Below are 14667 nucleotides of genomic sequence, written 5' to 3'. Positions count from 1 at the left end.
AGAACCAAAAGTTGGTTCTTTGAGAAAATCAACAAGATAGATAAATCCTTAGCCATACTAATGAGAGGACACAGAGAGTCTGTCCAAATTAACAAAATCAGAAATGAAAAGGGAGACATAACTACAGAATCAAAGTAAGTTAAAAAAAAATCTGATCCTACTACAACAAAACTTGAATATCTGGAGGAAATGGACAATTTTCTAGACAGATACCAGGTGCCAAAGTTAAGTCAGGAACAAATAAACCATCTAAACAACAACATAACTCCTAAAGAAATAGAAGCAGTCATTAAAAGTCTCCCAACCAAAGAAAGCCCAGGTCCAGACGGACTCAGTGCAGAATTCTATCAGACCTTCATAGAAGACCTCATACCAATACTATCCAAACTATTCCACAAAATTGAAACAGATGGAGGGCTACCGAATTCCTTCTATGAAACAACAATTACTCTTATACCTAAACCACACAAAGACCCAACAAAGAAAGAGAACTTCAGACCAATATCCCTTATGAATATCGATGCAAAAATACTCAATAAAATTCTGGCAAACCAAATCCAAGAGCCCATCAAAACAATCATCCACCATGATCAAGTAGGCATCATCCCAGTCATGCAGGGATGGTTTAATATATGGAAAAAACCAACATGATCCACTATATAAACAAACTGAAAGATTAAAAACCACATGATCATTTCATTAGATGCTGAGAAAGCATTTGACAAAGTTCAACCCACCTTCATGATAAAAGTCCTGGAAAGAATAGGAATTCAAGGCCCATACTTAAACACAGTAAAAGCCATATACAGTAAACCAGTAGCTAACATTAAACTAAATGGAGAGAAACTTGAATCAATCCCACTAAAATCAGGGACTAGTCAAGGCTGCCCACTCTCTCCCTACTTATTCAATATAGTTCTTGAAGTTCTAGCCAGAGCAATCAGACAACAAAAGGAGATCAAGGGAATACAGATTGGAGAAGAAGAAATCAAAAATATCACTATTTGCAGATGATATGATAGTATATTTAAGTGATCCCAAAAGTTCCACCAGAGAACTACTAAACCTGATAAACACCTTCAGCAAAGTGGCTGGGTATAAAATTAACTCAAATAAATCAGTAGCCTTCCTCTCCACAAAAGAGAAACAAGCCGAGAACGAAATTAGGGAAACGACACCCTTCATAATAGTCCCAAATAATATAAAATACCTCGGTGTGACTTTGTATGATAAGATCTGTATGATAAGAACTTCAAGCCTCTGAAGAAAGAAGTTGAAGAAGACCTCAGAAGATGGAAAGATCTCCCATGCTCATGGATTGGCAGGATTAATATAGTAAAAATGGCCATTTTGCCAAAATCGATCTACAGATTCAATGCAATCCCCATCAAAATACCAATCCAATTCTTCAAAGAGTTAGACAGAACAATTTGCAAATTCATCTGGAATAACAAAAATACCAGGATAACTAAAACTGTCCTCAACAATAAAAGGACTTCCGGGGGAATCACTATCCCTGAACTCAAGCAGTATTACAGGGCAACAGTGATAAAAACTGAATGGTATTGGTAAAGAGACAGACAGATAGACCAGTGGAATAGAATTGAAGACCCAGAAATGAACCCACACACCTATGGTCACTTGATTTTTGACAAAGGAGCCAAAACCATCCAATGGAAAAAAGATAGCATTTTCAGCAAATGGTGCTGGTTCAGCTGGAGGTCAGCATGTAGAAGAATGCAGATCGATCCATGCTTATCACCCTGTACAAAGCTTAAGTCCAAGTGGATCAAGGACCTCCACATGAAACCAGATACACTCAAACTAATAGAAGAAAAACTAGGGCAGCATCTCGAACACATGGGCACTGGAGAAAATTTCCTGAACAAAACATGGGCTTATGCTCTAAGATCAAGAATCAACAAATGGGATGTCATAAAACTGCAAAGCTTCTGTAAGGCAAAGGACACTGTTGTTAGGACAAAACGACAACCAACAGATTGGGAAAAGATCTCTACCAATCCTACAACTGATAGAGGGCTTATATCCAAAATATACAAAGAACTCAAGAAGTTAGACTGCAGGGAGACAAATAACCCTATTAAAAATGGGGTTCAGAGCTAAATAAAGAATTCACAGCTGAGGAATGCTGAATGGCTGAGAAACACCTAAAGAAATGTTCAACATCTTTAGTCACGAGGGAAATGCAAATCAAAACAACCCTGATATTTCACCTCACACCAGTGAGAATGGCTAAGATCAAAAACTCAGGTGACAGCAAATGCTGGTGAGGATGTGGAGAAAGAACACTCCTCCATTGTTGGTGGGATTCCAGATTGGTACAACCATTCTGGAAATCAGTCTGGAGGTTCCTCAGAAAATTGGACATTGAACTACCTGAGAGCCCAGCTATACCTCTCTTGAGCATATACCCAAAAGATGCCCCAACATATAACAAAGACATGTGCTCCACTATGTTCATCACAGCCTTATTTATAATAGCCAGAAGCTGGAAAGAACCCAGATTCCCCTCAACAGAGGGATGGATACAGAAAATGTGGTACATCTACACAATGGAATATTACTCAGCTATCAAAAACAATGACTTTATGAAATTCGTGGGCAAATGGTTGGAACTGGAAAATATCATCCTGAGTGAGGTAACCCAATCACAGAAAAACACACATGGTATGCACTCATTGATAAGTGGATATTAGCCCAAATGCTTGAATTACCCTAGATGCACAGAACACATGAAACTCATGAAGGATGACCAAAATGTGAATGCTTTTCTCCTTCTTTAAAAGGGGAACAAGAGGAGGGTTTAGGGGGATGTTGGCCCAAAAACTGGGAAAGGGAATAACATTCGAAATGTAAATAAGAAATACTCAAGTTAATAAAAAAGGGGGGGGGAGCAAGAATAACCTTGGCAGAGAATAGGGAGGCAAAGTTTAGAACAGAGGCAGAAGGGACACCCATTCAGAGCCTGCCCCACATGTGGCCCATACATATACAGCCACCAAACTAGATAAGATGGATGAAGCAAAGAAGTGCAGGCCAGCAGGAACCGGATGTAGATCTCTCCTGAGAGACACAGCCAGAATACAGCAAATACATAGGCAAATGCCATCATTAAACCACTGAACTAAGAACAGGACCCCCGTTGAAGGAATCAGAGAAAGGACTGGAAGAGCTTGAAGGGGCTTGAGACCCCATATGAACAACAATGCCAACCAACCAGAGCTTCCAGGGACTAAGCCACTACCCAAAGACTCTACATGGACTGACCCTGTGTTCCAACCTCATAGGTAGCATTGAATAGCTAGGCTTAGTAATTGAATTACTTAGCCTTGAATTACTAGGCTTAGTAAGAGCACCAGTGGAAGGGGAAGTCCTTGGTCCCGCCAAGACTGAACCCCCAGTGAATGTGATTGTTGGGGGGAGGGTAGTAGTGGGGGGAGGATGGGGAGGGGAACACTCATATAGAAGGAGAGGGGTAGGGGTTAGGGGGATGTTGGCCCAGAAACCGGGAAAGGAAATAACAATTGAAATGTAAATAAGAAATACCCAATTTAATAAAGATGAAAAAATAAATAAATAAACACACCAAGTAATTTGAAAAAAAAAAAAGAAAAAAAAGAAAGGAGATTTCCCTTACCTAGCACTGGAGAATTTTATTAGATCATCTTAAAGGAAGCATTATTAACCCCAAGTGACATCTCTTCATTATATATATATATATATATATATATATAATATTGCATACATTAATTCATTTGTAATATAATAATTCAAAATATAAAGTAAGATGTTTCTCTATGACTTTATAAAACATCCTCAGTGTCATTTACTGCTCTTCTCCTCCCTAAGTTCTCTCTCCCCTTCCATAGTTAAAAAGTCTCTAGTTCCCCAGTTCTTCTATTAAAGCCCCTGTATCACATGATCAACCTCTCTAGAGCTCTTTCTCCCAGGTCTCTTTTTACTTACCAGGTTTCTGTGTGACTTCATGTTATACACTCACATCTGATTATTTGGAGCGAATATCTACAGATAAGAAAAAATATGCGATGTTTGTCTTTTGGTATCTTGGTGCACAGGATGAGTTTCAGTCTAAAATTTTGTCCGTCTCATCCCTCTCCACCACTGTATCCTTTACCCTTAAACAGGGTCACTACCCCCAGCCTGAGCACCAGCTCCTAAGAGCCCCTTGTTGTGACCCCTTGTTCTTGAGAACCATGCCAACAAACTTTCTGTCTGCTCAGCAGGAGAAATGTATGCTCTACTGATTCAGAACTTGGTTGTTTTTGCCAGCCCAGCCCACAAATGGTCTACTGTTCCTATCAAGGAAACACAGCTGTTCTATAGAATTCATTTCTAAACTGCAAAAACATCTTGGCCTCTCCCATCATTTGATGATAATGAATTTACTAAAACCCAAAATAGTAATTAGAGGAAAATTCATGTATATATGTAAAAATATTCATACTTGACATAAAATGTATCTAAACAAAAAAATGTTTCTGATATTCTGGCAGATAGATAGATAGATAGATAGATAGATAGATAGATACATACATACATACATACATACATACATACATACATACATACATATATACATACATACATACATACATTTTTCAATACATCCATGCTTCCCCCTTTAAAAAAATAACAAAGCTATTCATGGTACTTAGAAGGTATCATACAGTCTACTGAAGGAGGAAAGCAATGGTCAGTCCTACCCAGCTGCAAATGTTCAGATCTCTGGTAAGGCATGCCCAACAGTGTCACAAACATTACAAAAGTAACCTGTCACTTTTTATTGAATTTAAAGCCAGCTCCAGCAGATGGAACCCATACTTGACCTTTTAAATGACGCCATGAGCCTGAAGTTAGAGAGAGAGAAACCGACTACTCTTTCTCTGCTAACTGGATATAACAATAAACTGATTCCTACTGACTCAATGCTCTCCCCATTGATCAATGCATCTCTCAGCTCTCATTGGAGGAGCTTTTTCTTGCAGCAATGGCAATTAATGGAGAACTACGGCTGGCCAATGTTTATAGAATAAAGAGTGCTCAGTCCACTCAAGGCTCAGGGATGAGGGTGTCTGAAGAGTGGGAGAAAGGAGAGTAAGAGTTAAAAGATGGTGGGTAGCTTCAAAAGAGCCAGCATTCTCCAGACACAATAGGGCAGATGCCCATATGAACAAACAGCAGTGTATAGGTTCGAGTCAGACAAGATCCCAGCACGGAGAAGAGGAGGCAGGCATGTCCCAACGCTACTCAGGAGCCATTCGTATTCAATTGCTACTGGGAGAGGTGAAACAGTTTTTCTTTAATGGTGCAATGCCTGGTATGTCGACCACACGTCATGGCAGACCCTATATTCAGGCATAGTCAGTCAGACGACACAAACTAGACTCAATGTCAGGTGCAGGAGAACATGGAGTTTGGTGGAGAGAAATATGGGGGAGGATCTTAAAGGAGTTGGGAGATGGGTGTGCGTATAATTAAATGCATTATCTGAACTTCTCCAAGAATTAACCAAAGTATTACTTCAAAGAAGAACAGAACTAAAGTGTTAAAACTAGCAGTTGTTGACTCAGTGAAGCTTTTAATGTTATCTATGCATTGAAGACACAAAGCTTTTCTTTTTTAAGATTTATTTATTTTAAGTGTATGAGTGTTGTGCTTTCATGTATAAGTGCATCACCTGCTTCCCTGTGCCAGGAGACCAGAAGAGAACGCCAGATCCCCTGGTACAAAAGCTATAGACCATGTGGTGGCCATGTGGATGCTATGACCTGAAGCTGGATTTGGAAGAACAAGCCAATGCCATCTCTCCAGGCCCTTAAGACTTTCATTTTTAAAAGCGAAGTTGTTCTCGACTTGAGCTATAAAACTACAGAAGTCAGCCACACACTTCCTCCTGCAGTCTCTTCTCTGTCGATGGTCAGATCCTCACATCCTTCTCTCACTGCTGCTCCACAAGCACAGCTGCAGTCTCTCTCATCCTTTAGCTACATGGAAGAAAACACAAGAGCCAGGAGGATGCTGACTTACCCCATGTCATGTGAGATGCTCTAAGGTGTCCACCCCAGGGGCTGTAACACAGGGAGAATTGTGGCTAACTCTTCTTCTTTCCTAACATTTATAGTTTTGAAGGGCACAGTTGGCCTGACTCTCCAGTTCAGTTTATTTAAAAAAAAAAAGACAACTGCAAAGATAAACATGAGGAGAATGTGGCCAGGAACTGGACACTATCAAAATGAAATCAGGAGAGGGAGAAGCATATTCAGAGCAGACTGCCTTTATTGGGATGGAAAGGTGGACCCTATGTCATCTTCTAGTTTTTATCTGCCTACTCCTAACGTTCTCACCTCAACTATGGTAGTCAATGTTGTTGTTAACAAGATGTAAAATCAAGCCTCTGGGTACACCTGTGAGGAATTATCTAGACTTAGGTTGACTGAGGCGGGAAGAGCCACCTTAATTGTGGGCAGTACCAGTCTATGGGCTAGGATCCTATGTCTATCCAACTCCCTCTCTCCCTTCCTGATTCTTTACATCCCTACCTGCCTCCCTCCTCCCTCGCTCTCTCTTCCTCTCTTTTCTGTTGATGGGATGTGGCCAGATGACCCCCTTGCCATGAAGGACTGAACCCTGAAACTGTGAGCCAAAGTTAACCTTCCCCTTGCATCCTTTTAGTCATGTGACAAAACAAGTGCCCAGTTCCACTTCCTCACCATTTTCAGACAACCTTGTCTGCAGCAGAGCTTCAAGGTGCTGAAATCTAGAAGCAGGGTTGTGAGAAGAAAGGCCAATCACTAATTGCTTCTTAATAAAAATAAGATGGGGCTGAAGAGATGGCTCACTGATTAAGAGCACTTGGCTGCTCTTCTAGAAGACCTGGGTTCAATTCCCAGCTCACACATAACAGCTCATAGTCTGTAAATCCAAACCCAAGGATTCTGACACCTTCTTTTGGCCTCTGAAGGAGCTTCATGCATGTGGTGCACTGATGCTTTCTGACAAACACCCATAGACAAAATAAAATAATAAATGGACACTCCTACCTCCAAGACAATCCAGAACAGCCCTTCAGTCCGTGTGATGAGGCCAGAGGGTGCGGCTGCCTCCTGCCTCTTCCACAGTCCTCTCCCATCTCTGACTCTTCTTCAGAGCTGTCCTCTACATAACCAAGGCGCTGGTTTAAAGGCTGAACTCAAATCTAGTATGCTTCAGAGAGAAATCTAAACTTCCCAGGACTTTTCTACCCAGCAGTGTCATTAGATGAGTACCATTTGCAGCCAGGCTACGCAACTTCTCCATTGCTAGTGTGGGGCCCATAGGTGAGGATATTTATACTGAAATGAATGCCATTACCAAACAGACTGATGAGACTAGAGGTGTTGTTCTTGCTGGGTTTATCCCCCCCCCACCCCCCGGCTCTGGATCCTCCCATCTCCAAGCACCAGGACTTCACTAATTTTATCCCCCCCCCCTTTTTTTTTGACTGAAAGCCTCCAATAGCTCCAATCACTATTTCTAAAAGCAGAGTTCCTAAAATCTCACAATACAGAAAAGTGTAGCAAGTGTAAAACATTACTTAATGATCTGATTTAAAGATAAATCCTTAGTCCTAGTGGAGCTTGAGTCCAGTAGTTATCTGGTCACATCTCAGAAACTGGTAACCCTTGCAGCATAGCTGACCAACTGTCTGAAGAGCACATTGCAGAATTCAAAGAGGCTTTCTCCCTACTTGACAAGGACAGGATGGGACAATAACAACAAAGAGGCTGGGGATGGTGATGAGGTCTCTGGGCAGAACCCCACAGAAGCAGAGCTGCAGGACATGATCCGTGAAGTACATGTGGGTGGTAATGGTACAGTTGACTTCCCTGAATCTCTGATGATGATGGCAAGAAAAATGAAAGACACAGACAGTGAAAAAGAAACTAGAGAAGGATCCTGCGTGTTTGATAAGGATGACAATGGCTCTATTAGTGCAGCAGATGAGGAGGGTGAGAAAGTGATCAGAGAAGCAGACATCATTGGGGATGGTCAGGTAAACTACGAAGAGTTTGTACAAATGATGACAGCAAAGTGAAGATGCTGTACAGAAGCTGTTAAATTTCATGTACAAAACTGTTCGTTTGCCCTGTCTTTGTAACTTATCTGTAAAAGGTTTCTCCCCCACTGTCATAAAACGTGCATGTATAGTAATTAGGACTTAACTCCTCTGTGTTTCTTCCCTTATCTTCTGTGATTGTCCTTCAACCTTGTTTTAGAAAATTGGCCAAGTACCATGTTGTATGTGGCTTCCTGTGGATATATCTAAGCCCTTCTGCACATCTACACTTAGATGGAGTTGGTCAAATGAGGGAACATCATTTGCCTTTTTTAAAGTAGCTTTTAGGAACTGTCGGCATGTTGTTGTTGAAGTGTGGAGTTGTAACTCTGGGTGAACTGCAGACAGTCAACAACATGTTCTTAAAGGTTACACTATTACAGAATGTGTGTTTTATCCATGCACTCACTCATACACTATTTTTTTGTACTGCTGGTATTATACCAGAAACATTTTCTTTTATTGTTACTTGCCTTTTAGACTTTGTTTAGCCACTTAAGGAAAATCTGCTTATGCAACAATTTGCCTCAAATCCATTCCAAGTTGTATATTTGTTTTCCAATAAAAAAATTACAATTCCCTGCCCCCCAAAAAAAGATAAATCCTGCTGAATTTTTGTGTATCTTTCTAAGTAGGTATGTATGCATGTGTGCATGCACGTGCGTGTTTGTGTGTGTGTGTGTGTGTGTGAGAGAGAGAGAGAGAGAGAGAGAGAGAATCTATATTCTAGTGTAAATATTATTTCAATTTTTTTTACAATAGCAGCATTTACTAGTGGAAATACTTCAAACAATATCTGTATCTAGGCAAACAACTGAACTCACCTTCCCCCTTTCTACGCTGTTCCCAAACTCCTCAGTAGTGTCCAGGGTCTGTGGTATGCTCTTTCTGCACTTTCTAGACAGGTTTCTTTTATTCTTAAAAATAAAAGCAGTGTCAGGCCAGGGAGAATGCTCATCCAATAAAAACACTTGAGCAAGTCTGACAATGTCGGTTTTAATCCCACATAAATTATGTCAGGAACCCCACATAAAAAGCCAGATGCAGTGGTGCACATCTGTAATCTCATCCCTTCTACAACAGGATGGTAGCTGGAGGCAGGAGGATCAGCCAGGAGCTCCCATAAGCAGCATAGCCACAGAATCCTGACACAAACCAACTGCTGTAAAATTATCCTGCAACTTCCACCCTGTGCTGTGATACACACACACACACACACACACACACACACACACACACTAAGGAATAATTTTTTAAAGTATCACAAAACATGCATGCTGCCTCAAAAGCTGCTTTTCATTTCCAATTAAAACAGTTCAGATGTTTTTCCACGTCAGTGCACACAGGATTGTTTGGGTCTTTAACGGTAGGAGTTTCCCACTATGAGCTCACTGTACCCAGGCACCCTGCATTGTTGCAGATTTGGTGGCACCTTTACTTCTTCATCCTCTGGGATATTTCACAGTGGCTGCCATGACCAGTCCAGTTCCCATACCCCAAACACCTGCTGGGCTGCTCACATTCGTCTGTGGCTATGAGCATGAAAGGCCAGATAGACTGGCAGGAGTTGGTCATCTGGATTTCCTCAGAGGAGGCAGTCTTATGTCTCCCTGCGTGACTGAGTTCAGGCTCCCTGTCTCTGGATTTCATTAGGTTGACTCCCCTGCAAAGTCATAGTGAAGGAGACAAAGCAAGAGAATCTTGAGCAAAACACTTTAGGTGAGTTTTCTTTTCCTTTGCTGTGTGGGCAACTGGTATTGCTTAACTCAAACTCTGCTCTGCATATTCATCAGACCCTACTTCCATCCAGCACTTCCCTTTCCTCCTCAGCCTGACCCCCTACACTCTTCAGAGGGGAGCCCCCTCTGAGGGTTAGCCCCAGGGAAACATTCCATGGGTCTACTAAGGGGGCAAGTCTGGAGTCAGGCTGATCCTCTGTTCTTCATGCCCCATGACAACTTTATAAACCATTCCACTGGTCATATTCATAAATTCTGACTCCAGACCTTCCCTGTTGTCTTTGGGAAGGCTCCCCATCATCTCTGAACTTTGTTTGATTTTTCTTATTCTATTGTCTCTTTCAATTACACATTGACCCTGTCTGATTTCTAAGTTCTAGGACTTTGTCATATTGTCTATCTGGTCTACCTCGGTTCTGTCTCTTCCTCTGTTATGCTATTATGATTTCATCCTTTTATATTTTCTCCACATATGGAAGTTTAACTGATCTCACAGGAGTAGAGGGTGAACTTGTGGTCATTAGAACCCAGTGGGATTGGGAGGAGAAAATACAGAGTTAGAAAAGGAGAAACTTTTTCACATTCCACAGAGCAGTGGGGAAAATATAGTTTGTTTATTTATTCTATATTTCAAAATAGTTGTAGGAGAGAATTTTAAATGCTCCCTAACCATATTACAAATGTCTGGGAGATAGATTTGATTTTGTTTCATCATTACATATTGCATACCAATCTCGTGCTTTACACTACCTCCCGCAAATATGCATAATCAATATGTGCCAATTGATTTTGTTTATTTAAAGTGAATTTTTCTGTACTTTCAGTGGGGACTAGAGAGTAATGATTAGCTGCTGAAAATCCCCAGTTTGCCATCTTGAATTTTATGAATTACTAACTTCTGGTTTAAGAAAATAAGAATTCAAATATATAGGCAATATATGAATCTTCTTGTTGCAGATAAACTATGTGCATGCCTCCTTGCCAACCCATCCTGTCGTCTAAACACTTAACAGGCATCACTACTTTTTGTAGTGAGAATCTTGTTTTTTTTTCCTTTAAAAAAACTCAGTTATGTTATGTGAATATGTTTTTGTTTTAATCACAGATATGTGATATAAGGCTGCTTCAGATTGTCCACAGCTGATAACTATGATTGTCTCAGGCACTAAGAGGGTCATGATATTTGCCAGCTGCAGATAGTTTAATTCTGGAAACTCTGGAGAGGTTGTAAATGGGAAAGTCTGAATTAAACATCTTTAGCTGGCTGCTCTTGTAATGGAGCTAGGTTTGATTCCCAGCACCCTCATGATAGCTCACAATAGCCTTTAACTCAGTCCTAAAGAATCTGATGTCATCTTCTGGCAATCACACCATGCACAGACATAAATGCAGGCATAGCATCCTGTGTAACAAAACAACACATTAAATACATAAGATTCCATACACACTACTCCAGATCCTTATTGCTTATGCATACACATGACCAGTTCGCTTGAGGTACATGGGCTCCCACTGTAAGTGCTATTTTGATATAGATTTTCACGTGCAATATTTGCTAAAGCTATTTCCATTTCCTGGATTTGTGTACTCCATAGCACAAATTTTTTGCCTTTTACTAAACTATGATGACTGGCTATTTCTTTACTTCTCCTGTTTAAAAAATATTATTAGCATGTATTAGTTACACATGGAATAAATTTCATTGATATTTTCACACATGCATATGGTATATTTTGGTCATCTTCAGTCTTATTACCTTCTTATGACTCCCTTCCACTCCTTCCAATCTCTTCCCTTTTTCCAACTATTTCCTCTCCTGCTTTCATGATCTGTGTTTGTAACTTAATGAGTTAAATTGGGCTGCTTATGACAAAATTGGGGGGAAGGCAGAGAGAGCAAGGGAGGAAGAGAAGGAGGAAGGAAACATGAAAAACTTGTCAACTTCCTGAGGAAACTGCCTCTTCTGTAACTAACTACAGACCCTCTGTGAGGAAGAGGGAATTACATGCCTCTCTCCTGTCCATGATTGGCCTTCTTTCCCATCTCCCTCCCAAAGCTCCTCTCCATTCTGGTACCCTATGGATGCTTGCCAGGGTCCGTGGCATTCTTCCAGCCCTTCTCCTTCCCTTTAAGACTTGTAAGACCCTAAATGTCTCTCCACTAGATGCCCTCTAACCTGTTCCTTTAATGAAGACACAGGTTAGCTACCTGAATTCCCCTTAAGCCTCTCTTCATTCTGATCATTCTGGCTATTGCAAAGAATTACAGACTCTTCCTCTTCCTCCTCTTCCTCCTCCTCCTCCTCCTCCTCCTCCTCCTTTTCCTCCTGGCCCTTTCCCCTCCTGTTGGGACTCAACAGTTCTCAGCCTGTTCCCCAATAGAGAACTCTCTGAACAACACTCCTGTGGCTGGGAGACCCAGATCACTGCCTCACTTCAAGACTCACTAAAGCCCTGCCAGCTTCCTGGCTGGGTGTTCCTGTTGCTTTGTCTGGCTCTAGGAGCCAAGACTAGTCACATTACCAGGTGACCAAGCTGTTGAGGGCACCAGACTGTAGCCACCTGGAAAGGAAATAGTAGACCCAAATACTAGACAAAGTGTGCTGACTAGTTTTATGTCAACTTGACATAAGCTAAAGTCATTGAGAGGAGGGAACCTCAACTGATAAAATACCTCCAGAAAGCCGGGCTACAGGTAAGCCTGTAGGGATTTTCTTAATTAGTGATTGAGTGGCAGGGGCCAGACCCTTGTGAGTGGTGGCCCTGTGTTCTATAAGAAAAAGGAGGAGCAAGTCAGTAAGTAACCCTTCTCTATGGCCTCTGCATCAACTCCCGCCTCCAAGTTCCTGCCCTACTTGAGTTCTTGCCCTGACTTGATTTGATGAACAGTGTTGTGGAAGCATACATCAAATAAACCCTTTCCTCCTCAAGTTTCTTTTGGTCATGGTACTTCATTACAGTAGTATTAGCCCTAGCTAAGATACAGAGGAAAATGACATCCCAGCCCTGCTGTGAATTAGCTCCACTCCTGAACACTGTAAACACCCCTGCTGAAATAACAAAAGTTGCTCAAACAAAAAAAAAGAAAGAAAGAAAGAAAGAAAGAGAGAAAGAAAGAAAGAAAGAAAGAAAGAGGAAAAAGAAATTTAATAAAAGGAAAAGAATTTTCTCCAGATACACAACATGAAAGACCAAAACGTGTGTCCTCCAAAAACTACAAATGCTAAAGAAATGGCTCCTATGGAAAATGGCCTGGAAGAACTGTCAGACATGGGATTCAAATGAACAATTGTAATTGTGGTCAAACAACTCAAAGAGGACAAACACAAAGAGATAGATAAAATAAAGAAGTCCAAGGGCTCAAGACCCCATATGAACAACAATGCCAACCAACCAGAGCTTCCAGGGACTAAGCCACTACCTAAAGACTATACATGGACTGATCCTGGACTCTGACCTCATAGGTAGCAATGAATAGCCTAGTAAGAGCACCAGTGGAAGGGGAAGCCCTGGATCCTGCTAAGACTGAACCCCCAGTGAATGTGATTGTTGTGGGGAGGGCGGTAATGGGGGGAGGATGGGGAGGGGAACACCCATATAGAAGGGGAGGAGCAGGGGTTAGGGGGATGTTGGCCCTGAAACCGGGAAAGGGAATAACATTCAAAATGTAAATAAGAAATACTCAAGTTAATAAAGAAAAAATGGAAAAAATACTATTATTATACTGCCGCCATCAAAAAATAAATAAATAAAAATAAAGAAGTCCAAGACATGAAAACAGAATTTGAATTTTAAAGAAAACCCAAACTGAAACAATGTTAGAAATAAAAAAATAAACTTAACAAGCAAATTAAAACTACAGAGGAAAGCCTCATCAAGAGGATGGAGCCCATCATAGATAGAGTGAGGGACAGAAGAAATGTAGAGGAATCAGATACAGATCAATGGGAAGTTCAAAAAATGCAAACAGAGCATGGGAGATAGGACACTATGAACAGACCTAACTGCTCGTTCATGGGAATGTTGGCCGGCTAATCTTGTGTGGGTGAGTTTAGGAGAGCAATAGCTGTGTCATATCCAGAAGACAGCATCCTACAACACCCTACTTGTCCAAGCACTCACACTGTGTCTCCCCCTTCCATAATTTCCCATGAGTCATGTGTTGAGCAGGAGGTGTCTTAGTCACTGTTCTGTTGCTTTGAAGTGACACTATGACCAAGGCAACTCTTATAAGAAGAAGTATTTAACTGGGGCTTGCTTACAGTTTCAGAGGGTTAATTCATGGTCTTCATGGCAGGAGGCAAACAGGAGGCATGTCACTGGAGCAGTGATTGAAAACTTTGCATCCTGATCCACAAGCAGCAGGCAAAGAGGGAGAGCCTGGGCCTGGCATGAAATTTGAAAAACCTCAAAGCCCATCCCCAGTGACACACCTCCTAATTCTTCCCAGTAGTCCACCAACTGGGAACCAAGCATTCAAATATGTGAGCTTATGAGGCCACTCTCATTCAAACCACACATGGGATGATGATACAAATGGCCCATTTAAAGCTGAGCAAGCAAAAGCCACATATTCCCAGCACAAAAAAAATCACAATGAGTCTCAACATAATTGGCTTTAATTAATTTATTATTGCATTAAATTACAAGGAGGGGCTAGGGACTCAGCAGCTGTACCTGTCACTTTTGCAGAGGACCTGAGTTCCATTTGCAGGACCCGGGTTGGGGGCTAGCAATGGCCAGTATCTCCAGTTCTAAGGGGATCCATGTCTATGGTCTATGCAGGCATCTG

General features: G+C 41.3%; 1 pseudogene; it reads left to right on the top strand.

The window, feature by feature from the left end:
- The window catches only part of Calm2-ps3 (calmodulin 2, pseudogene 3), an 84928-nt pseudogene extending 76809 nt beyond the window's left edge, over nt 1–8119 (top strand).
- Nucleotides 8120–14667: the final 6548 nt, after the last annotated feature.

Source organism: Rattus norvegicus, chromosome 6, assembly GCF_021556685.1.
Source record: "Rattus norvegicus strain SHRSP/BbbUtx chromosome 6, alternate assembly SHRSP_T2T, whole genome shotgun sequence".
Classification (NCBI taxonomy): domain Eukaryota; kingdom Metazoa; phylum Chordata; class Mammalia; order Rodentia; family Muridae; genus Rattus; species Rattus norvegicus.
This window is presented reverse-complemented; position numbering and strand designations above follow the sequence as displayed.